The sequence below is a fragment of the Lactuca virosa genome, chromosome 5 (genome assembly GCF_052849685.1).
Source record: "Lactuca virosa cultivar CGN04683 chromosome 5, Lactuca_virosa_CGN04683_v6, whole genome shotgun sequence".
Classification (NCBI taxonomy): domain Eukaryota; kingdom Viridiplantae; phylum Streptophyta; class Magnoliopsida; order Asterales; family Asteraceae; genus Lactuca; species Lactuca virosa.
Window position 1 is genome coordinate 439242495 of NC_136430.1, and position 14673 is coordinate 439257167.

Genomic DNA, 14673 nt, shown 5'->3' on the forward strand with positions numbered 1-14673 from the left:
GTAAATCATAACGAATAGTCTTATCGTTCTCCGTGGTGGACCTGGCCAGCGCACACTCAAGTGTACCTGATCCCCTAAGCCTTCACTTGACTCACATATACATGTGATCAAGGAATTAGTCTTAATTTCCCAAAGATGAAAATTATCATTCATCATACAATACAAGTTGCATGATTCCAAGTTTCTATCCAACTGAAATTTGGGTGATGAGAATCTTTCCTTATTTGGTAAATTATGACACTACCACAAATGAAAGAATCAAATCCATTTTTCAATATTGCTATCAATGGAATCATATAAACAAAAAATTTCACAAATGCCATTGTAAGGATATTTAAAATAAATAAAATTAAAACCTTTTTTTTATTTTAAAACTTGCGGAAAAACTTATCCTTGCAATGCAACTGCATATGAAAACAATGTTGTTATTTATTCCTAGGCAATCTATCATAACTCTTAAGCAACATCTCAACATTCTGATCACCGAACCATACGATCGAAATCCATCCTCGCGATCAGAATTATCATATTATTCTTTTAAGCTTCCTCTTTTCTTTGATTCTTAAACATCAAAATGTGACCTAGTCACATCATGTATAAGAATCCCCAAGTAGGAACTTAATAAAGTCAGATAGTGGACTTTACCCGAAGTAGATTCAAACTTTCGACTTTACCATCCTCATGATATTTCAGGTAAATAGGGCAGCTTCGCAACCAATACCCCTTCCATTGGCAATAGAAACATATGGACCCTTTGGGAATGGTACACGAGACTATCTCAGACTTAGCCTTTCTTTTTACCATTTGGTCAACCGAGTTGACTATGGCCGATCCCTTTCCATTGGGAAGAGAAAGCTTTTCTGGATTTTCAATGTTACCACTGTCAATGTCCATGGAAGTTTGGGAAGTAGATCTTCCACTCAAATTTGCTTGACCAGTGCCCTAAATCATTGTTGATTCAGCAACAACAAGCAAACAGGTAAGATCAATAAGGGTCATGTCATAGTCTGTTACATAGTAGTCCTTAAAGAACTCACTATGTGACTTAGAAAGTGATTGAAGAACCTAGTCAACAACCAACTTCCTCAAGACTTTGACACCCAACTCTCCCGGTTTGTCAATATGTGACTTCATCTCCAAGATGTGAGTGCACATAGACTTGCCAATAGGGCTTGAGTGACCTTGAACTATTCAAGTCTTTAAACTTGTGGGTTTGGGAGAATTATTGGAGGAGGTGGAGGAAGAGAAGTATGATTTCCATGATCCAATCTCTGGACATCATCTTCATTAGGAAAGCTTGTTCCAATGGATTTGGGAAGATCATCGTTGTCTGAACCAGACATCTAAAATGGGAGAAATTCAAGTTAGTTGATTTAAGTCCTTAATATAACACTCAATATGATATATTAAGGCTAGGACCCAACACAATATTTTATAACTTGGAAGAGGGATGCTGTAATCCAAGTTATAAAATATTTGAAGGTAGGTGAATGACGATTCACCAATTTCCACCACGAAAAACGAAAAAGAATTTTAGGTCTTAAGTGAATTGAAACTCCTAGATCCTTTGAGATTCATTGAACTTTCAATGGCATGTTTAAATCTCGATTGTGCCCTCTCAAGTTTGTGACTGGGATGCCCAGGATCGCAAACAAGGTGTGAATAACCATGCAAATTAACTTGGTACCCTTAATATTTATCACCTAATCGATGTGCCGGTTACCCACACGCGCTCTACCGATCTATGATAAACAATAACTCACCCTTTTCCACCCTTACTAGTCCATGTTAGTGTGCCGGTTAACCACATACGCTCCACCAACTACTTGGTAAGGTACAAAGTGCAATTTCATGGGTTAACACCAAATTCACATTTTCCTAAGTAACTAAGATTGGGAATTTATAAGTGTTTAGTTACTTAGTATTTATCATTATACTTTTAATGAAGGGGGAATTAATGTCCTGTCAAACCCGTTCGGCTAACGACCCTCCACCAGTCAAGAAAGCGGTGGGTGAGAGTGGACACTCATTAAACTGCCATTTTATAGGCAGTAACCTTATACCCCCTTATAGACCGGCTTCGTGAATGAGGCCTACTAACAGTAAGACTGACTTTGTTCTTATACATATGTATAACTATTAACTATTAATATTAAAATAGTATAAGGGTTGAATTTTAACTTTTAAAATTCTAAGGGTTAAACTTGGAATTAAATTATTCATGCGGGGAAACTTTACAAATTCCAAAACTTGAGGGCAAGTTTTGAACAATTCAAAAAACTTTTCAATTTCATAACTTATGAGTTTAAAGTAGTTTTAATGGAAAAACACTTCAATTTCCATAACTTAAGGACAAGTTATGGAATACTTCAAAACATTTAAAAATGAGACTCTTCATTTTTTATAACTTATGGAAATTTTATGAGTTTTAAAAATCATAAATGTGACTTTTCATATAACTTTAGGACAAGTTACAAAAACACATATTATGAAGAACATTTAGATCAATTTGGATTGAAAACAAATTATCACATAATTTTTCTATTAACCTAAAGAACTCATAAGAACAAGATAATTCAAATCAAACAATTATCATGTAATTAGCCTAACCATTAAACTAATACAAAACATGAATCTATTAACAATTATCTATTGAATTGGATTAGAATGAACATTACCACATCAAAAACAGGTTTATAGGTTCAAAAACAGTTTAGGGTAATGATTCTAGTCCAATTACAACCTTAAAAGTCGAAAATATGCTGTCAAGGCTTCTACTCGTCGAGTGTATGAACCTACTCGACGAGTAGGATGAATTTCTTCATGGACTCGGCGAGTCCATCAGTGGACTCGGCGAGTCCAGTGCCTAGAAAGCCAAAATTTTCGGTTTTCAGCCATTTCAGCAAGTATAACATGAAAACAAGCCTTGGCTCTGATACCGCTGATGGGTTTTAGTATACTACAACATCCTATGGTGCACATACAACCCTAAATACCTTGGATCTATGTTTTCACTAATTATACATGCAAATGGATTCCAAGGCATTAAACCTATAACTAGCATGCAATTTTACATAAACAAATAAGATACTAGTTAGAATAACATACCTCTTTGTTGTAGCTTGATTCCATGGAGATTAAGAGCTGAGTTCCCCAAGTGTGACACCTCAAATGGTTCACACAACACCAACAAAAACTTGGAATAACTTGAGAGAAAATTCCTTATGCTCAAAATCGGCTAGCCCTCACATATCAATCCTTAGGCACGATTTTCTTAAGCTATGAGGTCTTTATATATTGTGGCTATTAGGGTTACACCATGCAACTCTTGTCTTTCCATATTCTTCATGCTCCATGGATTAAAACCTCCATGGAGTATCCATGGGTTACTCCATGGGTTTAACCCAACATGAAGAACTATGAATCATAAGCCCACATATATAAGAATGAATGATTTACACAATCAGCCCCCATATATTTGATTAGTGTCTTTTGATCACAGAATTAATTCCAAATTAATTCTTGATCAATACTAATTAAATAATATGATTTCATATTAATATATTAGAACTTATAATATATTAATAAATCATATATATATATATATATATATATATATATATATATATATATATATATCCTTTTCTCACAAAAGTCTATCCAAATCGTTCCGATGCCATACAACCCAAATGGACCATGCCAAATCGGGTCAAGTACATACCAATTATAGTTATAGACTTAGACACTAATCCAACATGAAGTTCCTAGATCTACAAACTTCTTCTTGAGTCCTCAAGCTTCTTCTTCTTCCACAAGCTTCAAACACACAAAACTCTCTCAAGGATGGCTCACAAACTCACACAAAGCATTAGGGTTTTGAGATTTAGGGTTTGGGACTTGGAGGCTGTAAATGAGGCCAACAAGGAGGGTTTAAGATGCTTAAATAGGGTGCAAACCCCGGAAATTAGGGTTTCATTCTGTCAGTCCTACTCGTCGAGTAGACTTCAAAACCCGTGTCCAAATCCATTCCTACTCGACGAGTTTGGGGCCTCCAACTCGTCGAGTTTTTACATAAAAATGAATAAATTTTTGAAGTAAATACATACTAGAAACTAGGCGTTACACACACACTCACACACACACACACACACACATATATATATATATATATATATATATATATATATATATATATATATATATATATATATATATATATATATATATATAGACATACACACACACATACACACACACACTATTGGTGTACTCGTGCGATGTGCTGACGCAAAGTTCTTTTTCGACGATTAGTTTCCGATGTCGATTAATTTACTTTTGGAAGCCTGTTTCGTATACAAATGAAAAAGATGAAATTCATGTTTATTAGAGATGATTGTGGGGTTTCTTCACCGTGTGATTACTTTAATTTCGGTTTCTAGAAAATGTCATATTAGGAAGAACATGCAATGTATGGACAAAATGTTAATTTCGTTCGGCGATAAGTTTTCTTTTATAAATAAAATTACAATTATTTATTTATATTAAGCATTTATTATTTTTATTTTTTTAATTTTATTGGATGTCCTGAATGGACTGTTTGAAACATGTGAGTTTTTAAAAAAATATATATATATTATTGTGTTTAAAACATTTGTAACATTTTTAATCACTTTTGCTTTTATTACCCATTATCAATAGTGAGTTTTTAAAAGAATTTCTATTTAATATAAGTCAAATTTGATCAAAGATAGCTATATTTTCCTACTAAGTTGTGATTTGTAAGGATATAAATTTAATTTTACAAAATACTTAATGTATAAGATAAAACAAAACTTAAAGTATAAAGACTTGAGCTTTAAGTGAAGCAAGCTTATATTAAATAGTGGTTACTTTAGCGGTCAAGGTAACAACAAAACGATCAATCTTGTCTGAAAGTGTATAAATAACTGTGACAACAAAACTTAAAGTAAATGTTTGTGGTGCCTCACTTAAGATCTGTTGTTGCAACTTCAAATCAATGGCAGTAGAAATTAGAACTTGTATCTCTAGCTGTCTTAGAGTAAAGATATTGACAGTGCATGCGATGTGTGTAAGACAGTTTTTGAGGGAATAACTGTACACAATATCAGGTTTTCCAGGGGTAAATGCATATTTTTTAACACGAAGAGTTGATCTTAAATTTTTGATGTGGTGCTGTATTGAATAACAACATATCATGTTGAAAGGACAAGGATGGTATAGGCTTTGTAATGAGGTTAGTAATATCTTGGAATGGATTTTTTTTACAGATTGTATAATTTGATTTTCTTGATATGGAGGTTGTCCATTATTAATACGAGTACCATGTTGAGAGGATACCTCATCAACACTACATTCCTCCAAGGGGTGGTGGAAGTTAATGGTGGAGCATTGACATATCCATTAAACCATTGTCAAGCTGAGTAAATGGTGGGATGTTTTGTAACGCCTGCAACTTCGGGCAAGACAATTAAGATACAGTAAGCGATGAAACGACATTTTAATAAATATTATTAGGATAAATAATCTTAACAAAAGTTATAATAGATGTAACAAGGATTTCGTACCTATAAAGAACTCTGAAATATGACTTCGTATGAAGAAGTTATGCATCTTCGAAGTTTCACGATTAAACCAACACGACTATGCACGTCGTAAAAAGTGAATTCAAGATAGGTTGCTTATTAGCCTATGAAGGGTCCAGTTAATGGTTTGGTCTAGGCTTTCATTGTAATGGTTTATTTTGAGTCTTTAGTGCTTTTAGTGGGTTGTTAGTGAGTTTACGGCCAGATGGTGAGTTTACGGCCGTAAACCTGTTTACGGCCGTAAACCCTGTTTGCGGTCCAAGTCTAGTATAAATAGAGGAGTTGTAGGTCATTGTCAGGTTGTTGATGCCACAAAGTTCACGGTTCATTGTATCGAGTTGTACCAGACGTTTTACTACAATAAACATGTGCAAGCTTGATTGATCTTCTTCTTCTACTCTTATTCAGATTGCTTTTGATTGTTTGATTGCTTGATCATTGGTAAAGATCCGTTTTAGGACCTTACAATTGGTATCAGAGCAAAACCGGTGTCAAAGCTTCACTCAATCGAGTTTTCAGTAGTTTGAACGTATACTCTTCACTGTTCGAGATTGGTTTTAGTGTTTTCATTGTTAAAGGGATTGAATCTACTCCAAAATCGCATTTTCGAAGAACCTCTGGGAGTTTACTGCCGACCGTAAACCCAGTTTACGGCCGTAAACTCAAGAACATTCATCAACCGTAAACTGTGTTCTTGGACCGTAAACAAGGCATCTTCAATAACCGTAAACTAAGTTTCAATAATCGTAAACACTTAGACCGTAAACACCCTAACCGTAATCTTTCGACCGTAAACTCCGTTTATGGCCTGAGCTTACGGTCTAGGAGCTTACGGCCGTAAACTCCGTTTACGGCCTGAGCTTACGGTCTAGGAGCTTACGGCCGTAAACCCAAATTGGACCGTAAACCCTATTTTGACCATGTTTGACCGTAAACTCCAAATTTTAGTCAAAATATTTTTTTAAGGCCAAAATGAAATTGATTAATTAAGAAAACTTAAAGCTTTAACTGCTCAAATATTTTTGTTATCTTACTTGGCCTGTTTTAGTGCAGATCAATGGCAAGTTTGAAGTTTGCTGACATGCATAACTTGGCTATTGTACTGGCTGATCCTCCTGCTGCTCATCGAGATTTTAGGTCGATGATCCACATGCTGAGAGAATGCTGCCTAGCCTCTGCCATTACTGTGAACCCAGTCGTCTATCAGAGAATTGTCAGGGAGTTCTGGCAGACTGCTAAGATGACAAGAGACAACAATGGAGCAGTTACTGTTGAAGCTGTTGTGAAAGGATGCAAGATTATGATCACTGAGCAGTTTATCAGAGAAACATTGTTGATTAATGATCAACCTGATTTTCCTACTGAGATCGGGATTGAAGATGTGCAAAAGATTCTCAAGAAGATGGGGTACGAAGGCATCTATCCTCCCACTGTGAAAAAGCTTCTGCCACCCTACTGGAGATTCTTGGCTCATGTATTTGTGAGTTGTATCTCGGGCAGAAGGTCAGGTGCTGATGAGATCTCGCTGAGGATCACAGGGGCAATTGTTTCACTAGCTGCAGGAATCGACTTCAACTTCTCAAAGTTTATATTGGATGAGTTCATAGTAAACATCAATGCTATAAACCGGGATACCAGAGATTCTTTCTTGCTGTATCCTAGGTTCATCCAGTTGTTCATTGACACTCAATTTCCGGAGATGGTAAAAAAGGGAGAAACCCTAGATTTGAAGTCGTTAGGTCCCCACACTGTTGGGCTTATCAAGCATAATCGAAAGGGCAAAGTCGTTTTCCAAGGATTGCATCCCCTTGTGAAGTTCGGAAGATTTGCTGAGCTGAATGAGTCATCCGAGTCTCATGGAACGTCCGATAAAGCATCCTCTGAGCCTACTTCTTCAGAGAGGGTTATTTCTGAAGATGTTATCACAGTGTCGGATCATGATGAAGAAGAAAATGCTCCAGCTCCTAATGCACAAGTAGCTGAGGAACATGAACTGACATCTGTTCAGGTCCAAAGTGATTATAATGAGGGGTCTTCAAAAAGCGGAACGGAGACTGATTTGTATGAAGACCTCGATCTTACTGGGTTCGATAAGGATGAAATTCCCTTAAATTTTGGTAGTAATGAAGACTTCATGACCGGTAAAAACCTCAACACGCTATTTGACAATATCAATGAAGTTGCTCATCCAGCAACGGAGATTAGGGAGACTGAAGACGTTCTTGAAACCACGCCTCCTTCTACCAATCAAGTGGCGGAAACAACAATTCCTATGGTGACAGTGTCAGGGATTCCTCCCCTTGATGTTGTTTCACCTACATAGAGCCACTTGAAAGTGATCGCACAACAACACAAACCCCTCAACCTCCCATAAAAAGAAGAAGACTTGACCCAAGACAGGGAATTCTTATTCCTGGCCCACTTCAAGGCTTTTCAATTCCACCAACAACCACTCCTGCTATCATCTCATCAGAACCTCTCAGTGAAGATCCTAGTACCTTTTATGATGCTGGTGATTCTTCTTTCCTCACAGGTTTCTCTCCTTCTAGGCCAGATCATGATGCTGCTTCTGTGAGGCTAGCCATGCACTTGGCTGAGGAACAATTCACAACGCCTCCCTCACGTGGTAAAGGAATATCTATTGGGGATGGCAGCTCTGGAGAAGAGAGTCCTACTATCCTTGGACTTCAGAAGGAGATCAGTGTGCTGAATCAGAAAAATATAGAGCTTGATATCAGGGTTACAGACCTTCAGTCTGAAAATGCCAAGCTAAACATTCAAGTTACTGATCTTCTTGAAGACAAAGCTCTAGACGAAGAAGATCACTGATCTTCAGACGCATTTTGGTTTGTTGACCGCCAGCTACTATGACCTGAAGAAGAAGCTGGAAGAAGAACTTGGTGACAAATTTAAGTCATCTGTCGATGAGCCAAGAATCTACATTCCAAATCAAGATGCTCCCATAGTTCCACCACCTACAAGAACAACCATAATTGTTGATCGTTTTGACAAAGAACCAGCACAGGCTCCGAATGTTGTAGCGTTGAAGCGTGCTAAACTTGCTAAGTCTGCTGAGAAGGGTCAACTTTTGTTCAATAGGAGCTTGGATCAGAATGCTCCTGGAGATCAACCTAACATCATCGTTACGGATCTTGGAGAGAATCGCTTCAGGGACGTATATGGTGATAGGTCAGGGATCATCTCATGGGGATTCCATGACAATCATAATATGTGGATCGTGAGAAGAAAGAGTGGCAATACTGAAATGTATAAAGATGCTCATGACTTCCACTCTTAGACCAGGGTTGATCTTACAGAGTTATCTAAAGTTCCTTTTGCAAATCCGTCAAATGATCCCAAAGCGACACATTTCAAGTTATTTTTGGAAGATCAAGTGGCAAAGGGTTTTCCCTCTATGAAGACTGCAGAGTCGATTATGAAGATATACCCAAGTGTCATTGATCCCAAAACCAATCAACCTCTTCGGTCTGTGATGTGGCCCGCTACTGATCAAGTTAAGCAGATTCCTATCCTTCAGAATCATCCAGATGGATCTCTAAAATCCTTGCAATACTGGGTGTTTGATGAAACTACAGCTTCTGCTGTCATCAAGCTTGAAGAGGGTTGTATCCACTTGTATGATAAGAGAGATATGCTACAGTTCGGAAAGTGGGATATACATCAACTCTCTCATCATCGGATCAAGGTTGCTGAAGACATTTTTGAGCCCATTGCTAAGGAGTACACTGCCATGGTTGCTGACATTATCAGAAAAAAATGTGGTATGGAGCTATGGGAAAGTCAGACGTGCTGGTGGTTGATAAAGACTAAGTCCAAGCTAGCACCAAACCAAGGGGGAGATTGAAGGGTCCAGTTAATGGTTTGGTCTAGGCTTTCATTATAATGGTTTATTTTGAGTCTTTAGTGCTTTTAGTGGGTTGTTAGTGAGTTTACGGCCAGATGGTGAGTTTACGGCCGTAAACCTGTTTACGGCCGTAAACCCTGTTTGCGGTCTAAGTCTAGTATAAATAGAGGAGTTGTAGGTCATTGTCAGGTTGTTGATGCCACAAAGTTCACGGTTCATTGTATCGAGTTGTACCAGACGTTTTACTGCAATAAACGTGTGCAAGCTTGATTGATCTTCTTCTTCAACTCTTATTCTGATTGCTTTTGATTGTTTGGTAAAGATCCGTTTTAGGACCTTACAGCCTAAGCAATCTAAACAAAATTCGTAGTAATCGTAAAACCGAGAGCGTGCATATATAGAAAGTCTAAATTTGAATTCATATGAGGAAGTTATGATTTTTCGAAGTTTCAGCGCAGCTGTGTTATCGAAATTTTGATCGGTTGATTTTTAGTTGAAATGATCTAAACGAGAATTGAATGTCTTGTGATAAGGAGGCCGTCGATATAAAGATAGTCGAAAACGGAGTTCATATGAAGAAGTTATGAATTTTACACGGTCTGTTGGAGTGTAATATTTGTAGACTGTTAAAATTAAGATCAGTTGAAAATTAGCCAACAGAATCTAAATGAAAGTTGTAGTACTCGGAAATACCTACATGTGGATATAAAGAATGTCAAAAATAGAGCTCGTATGAGCGAAATATGAATTTTTAAAGTTACAGTCTGTACCTACCCCTTTTGACATGCTGCTCCACCCGCTGAACGACACATATCACACCCTGGGAGGGCCGACCAGGTCAGGTCGTGGTGCGCACATCAATTTTTCTGCCTATATAATGCTTTCAGCCCTCATTCGATTTCCACACAATCCCAACTCTTTCTCTCAAGTTTCTCTCAACTTTAGTCCAATTTTCCCTTAGATTTAAGTTCTTGGTGAAGTCCTGAGGTCCATAGGAGCCCGACAATTAGTAGCTATTAAATTGGAATTCTGCCAGCACAATTTTTAGACTTTTTTTTCAGAAAATCTTTGTAAATTAAGCTACACTCAATAGTATTTTTAGTGTAACTTATATTTATTTTCATACTCGTCATTATGAATTTATAAATAAGATTTATCAGTGATTCCAAGTCATTATACTGATTGATCAACTTACGGGAAAAATGTCTAGGCTGGATTTATTGAGGTGTTTAAAGTAAGATTTTCAAGCAGTATACTCTGTATACCAAACTGACCTACCTCCAATATGATCCTACCTGGTTGTTCGTTACTTGATAGATCTTGATGTAGACATTGGGATTAGTGATGAATCTAAACTATCATTAGTCGCCAAGAATATAAGACTAAGACTTAATGATATGAACCTAGGTCACATCAAAGGAAAAGCTAAATGCTGAAGCAAAACACTGTCTAATTTTATAGTCATCCACTTTTAACAACTCGCATAGTTACTTTCATCTTACACATAGATATGAAGTGTTTAGATAATTGAATGTTATATGTGCTTATTATTTGTGATTAGAATGTTCTGTGTTAGATGAAATAATATAAGATGATTTTTATATGATTTACAATATATGTATTTTTATATCTATAATATATTGGGTGGTGATGGGGAATGAGGGATGGATAGAATAATGAGGGAGATGGATGATGAGAGATGAAAACAATAATGATAGGCCTAGACTTATTAGTACTATCCTACTAAGCGATGTAGTCACTTAACAGAGTATAGATGATGACCACCAGAATATTCAAGACAGTCCCGTGGAACACATGCAAGTTTAAAACCTGTAAGTGTTGGACTTTATGCCCATTTGATGTATTCTACTTCCTACTGATATGTATTGCGGAGAAAGCCCTGAAACAATATTGTCAGCAAATATGATTATGATGATCCTTAGGATAGATCCTTAGGAATGAATATAAAAGAAAACCTATTGATATGTATTGTGGAGAAATCCTTGAAACAGTACTGTCAGCAACGATGATTATGATGTGTAACATTCATAAAATTCATGAAAATTTTAAGCTTTTAAATAAACCCAAAAACCATCATTGATTACAAATTGTTTTCAAAATAAGTTCAACATCAGAGAAATCCCAAAATTGTGAAACAAAACATGAGGAGGTGCACGATCAAGCCTTTGCCTTCCCACGATCATCCGAGGTACCTGAAACATAACCCAAAATTGTAAGCCCATAGCTTGGTAAGTTTCCCCCAAATTACCACCACCGCATAAACACAGATATCTACAACAACAACATACATACAGAACCTTCAACATATCTGTACCATCGCACCGGGCCTTCATCCTGTCTGGACCGTTCTCCGGGCCTTCAGCCTGACTGGTCTGCCTCACAGGCCTTCAGCCTATTCGGGCCGCCCTAGGTCTGTTGGCATTCAGCACACAACATGACCGCCTCAACCAAACCCACCATCACATATCTACATATAACATAATCAAAACATAGCTATCATATACAACAATCATATAGATCTAACAGATCACTACAAGAAGGCACATCCTATCTACCAGGATACCGATCTAACAGATCACTACAACATGGCAAACATATGATAAATCAGGATGACAATCCAAAGGGACGACATTGGTGCCTTTGACCCGCGAGTATAGTGATGAGAAGTCACCCCACACTGACGAACCACACAGAAAACCTCCGACTGCTGGCCCACTAAAAATCCTGAACTATCACAACAAATAAACATCCAATTAATAATTGGATTACCATTCTCGATTAATACCCCAATCCTAATGTAAATGGCCAATTTACCCTATCCATAATTGGGCCAAGACCCAGGCCCAATTCTTGATCTAAAAAGCCCAAGGCTATACAAGGCCCATCATTGGCCTAATTTTCGAAATTGGGCCTTATCCTAAGGTCCAACTCTTCACTTGGCCCAAAACACTCACTCTCAGGATGTCCATTGAGGGCCCAAATCATTCAAGCCCCAAAGGTGGCCCAATACTCAAGGCTCAAACCCAAAAATCCAGAGACGACATACACTGGGCGTACACCGGCGGTACGCAGGGCGTACGCGAGCCTCGCATTGACCACCATCGGGGCGGCTGACCGAGTACGCAGGGCGTACTCGTCCTTATGTGGGGCATACCCTCGTAGAGTCCAAACTAAAATAAGTTCTTAATGGCTTAAGAACTTAAGCCCAAACTTCATATCCATGGCCCAAATGCACCTTAGAGTCATAAAGTCTCCAAATTTATGACTTTAAACGTCCAAAAGTTCTTAAAACAAGGTCTTAATCCATTAAGACCCTTCTACAAAATGCATGCCACACTTCTAGCCATTGGGACCTCATTTTTATGACTCTGGACCCCTCCAAGGGTCTGAAAGGACAGCTCAAATCATCCAGAACATGCCATTCTTAAGATGGAGCATTTGGGACAAAAAAGAAGCATAAAAAGAAATCAACAAGAGATCTATCAATACAATCATAAAGGTATGAATTTACACCTTTTGATGATGGAGAAGGAAGCCAAAATCCCAGATCCAAGCCTTGCTTCACGTTCTCAAGCTCCTTGATACACTTCCTTTGTCTCTAAATCACCAAGAATACACTTTAGGGCTCTCACTCTCAATCAAGGGGCTAGGGTTTTGCAAGAACAACTCAGGGACTTGGAGGCTGAAAGGATAAGGGCAAATGGTCCATAATGATGTTAAAATACTCCTCAAACCCTAAAAATTAGGGTTTCACCCGGACATTAGTACGCCCAATGTACATATGTGTACGCCCGGCGTACTAGGGCGTGCCCTAGTACGCTTAGCGTACTTACATGTACGCCCAACGTACTGTCCCTGCTCCCCAAATTACCAATTTGCCACTTGGGCTTCTTAGGGTTAAATCCAACCAACTCCAAGGAACAAAATGACATCATTAAAAAAAATCAAGGGAAGGATTTGAAAATACATTAGATCCGGGATGTTACAACTCTCCCCCACTCGAACTAGACTTCGTCCTCGAAGTCTGCTGCAGCAAACAAATACGGGTAATGCTCCCGCATCTTAGCCTCTGGTTCCTAGGTCCACTCGGAGCCCTTGCGATGCCGCCATCGTACCTTTACCAAAGGTACTTCCTTGTTGCACAAAACTTTCACCTTTCTCTCCAAAATACCTACAGGCCTCTCAAGATAGTTCTAGTGCTCATCAACCTGAATATCATCCAATGACACTACTGCATCCTCATCCAATACGCACTTTCATAGCTGCGAAACATGGAAAGTGCTATGGATCTGACTGAGCTCCTAAGGAAGATCCAATCTGTAGGCAATCTTGCCAACCCTGGAAATGATCCGGAATGGCCCAATATATCGGGGACCCAATTTTCCCCTCTTACTGAAGCGTATCACACCTTTCCAAGGTGAGAACTTCAATAATACCATGTCACCGACCTGAAAATCCAACTCGTATCATCCTCGATCGGCATAGCTCTTCTGCTGACTCTAAGCAATCTGCAATCTCTGTCTGATCTGCTAGATCATTTCCGTAGTTTGAAGGACCACCTCGGTCCGTCCCATAACCCTGTGACCAACCTCACCCCAACAGACTGGGGTACGACATCTCCGCCCATACAAGAGCTCAAAAGGCAGAGCACCAATGCTGGAGTGGAAACTGTTGTTGTAGGAGAATTTTGCGAGAGGTGGGTAGGAGTCCCAGCTCCCACCAAAATCAATGACGTAGGCTCACAACATATCCTCAAGAGTTTGTATCGTGCACTCACTCTGGCCGACGGTCTGCGGATGATAAGCTACGCTGAAGTGCAACCTCATGCCCAGTTCCTCAAGGAACTTTAGCCAAAAATAGGATGTGAAATGAACATCACGGTCAGAAACAATGGAGATCGGAACTCCATGGCGAGTAACGATCTCGCGAATACACACATCGGCCAACTTCTCAGCCGAAGAACTCTCCCGAATCGCCAGGAAATGGGCACTTTTGGTCAATCGATCCACGATGACCCAAATAACATCAAAACCCTTTTCCGTCTTCGGCAACTTGGTAATGAAATCCATCGAAATCTGCTCCTATTTACACATGGGAACCTCCAGAGGTTGCAGCTTGCTATTCGGCCTCTGATGCTCGGCCTTGACCATCATGCAGGTCAAGCACCTCTCAACGTACCAGGCG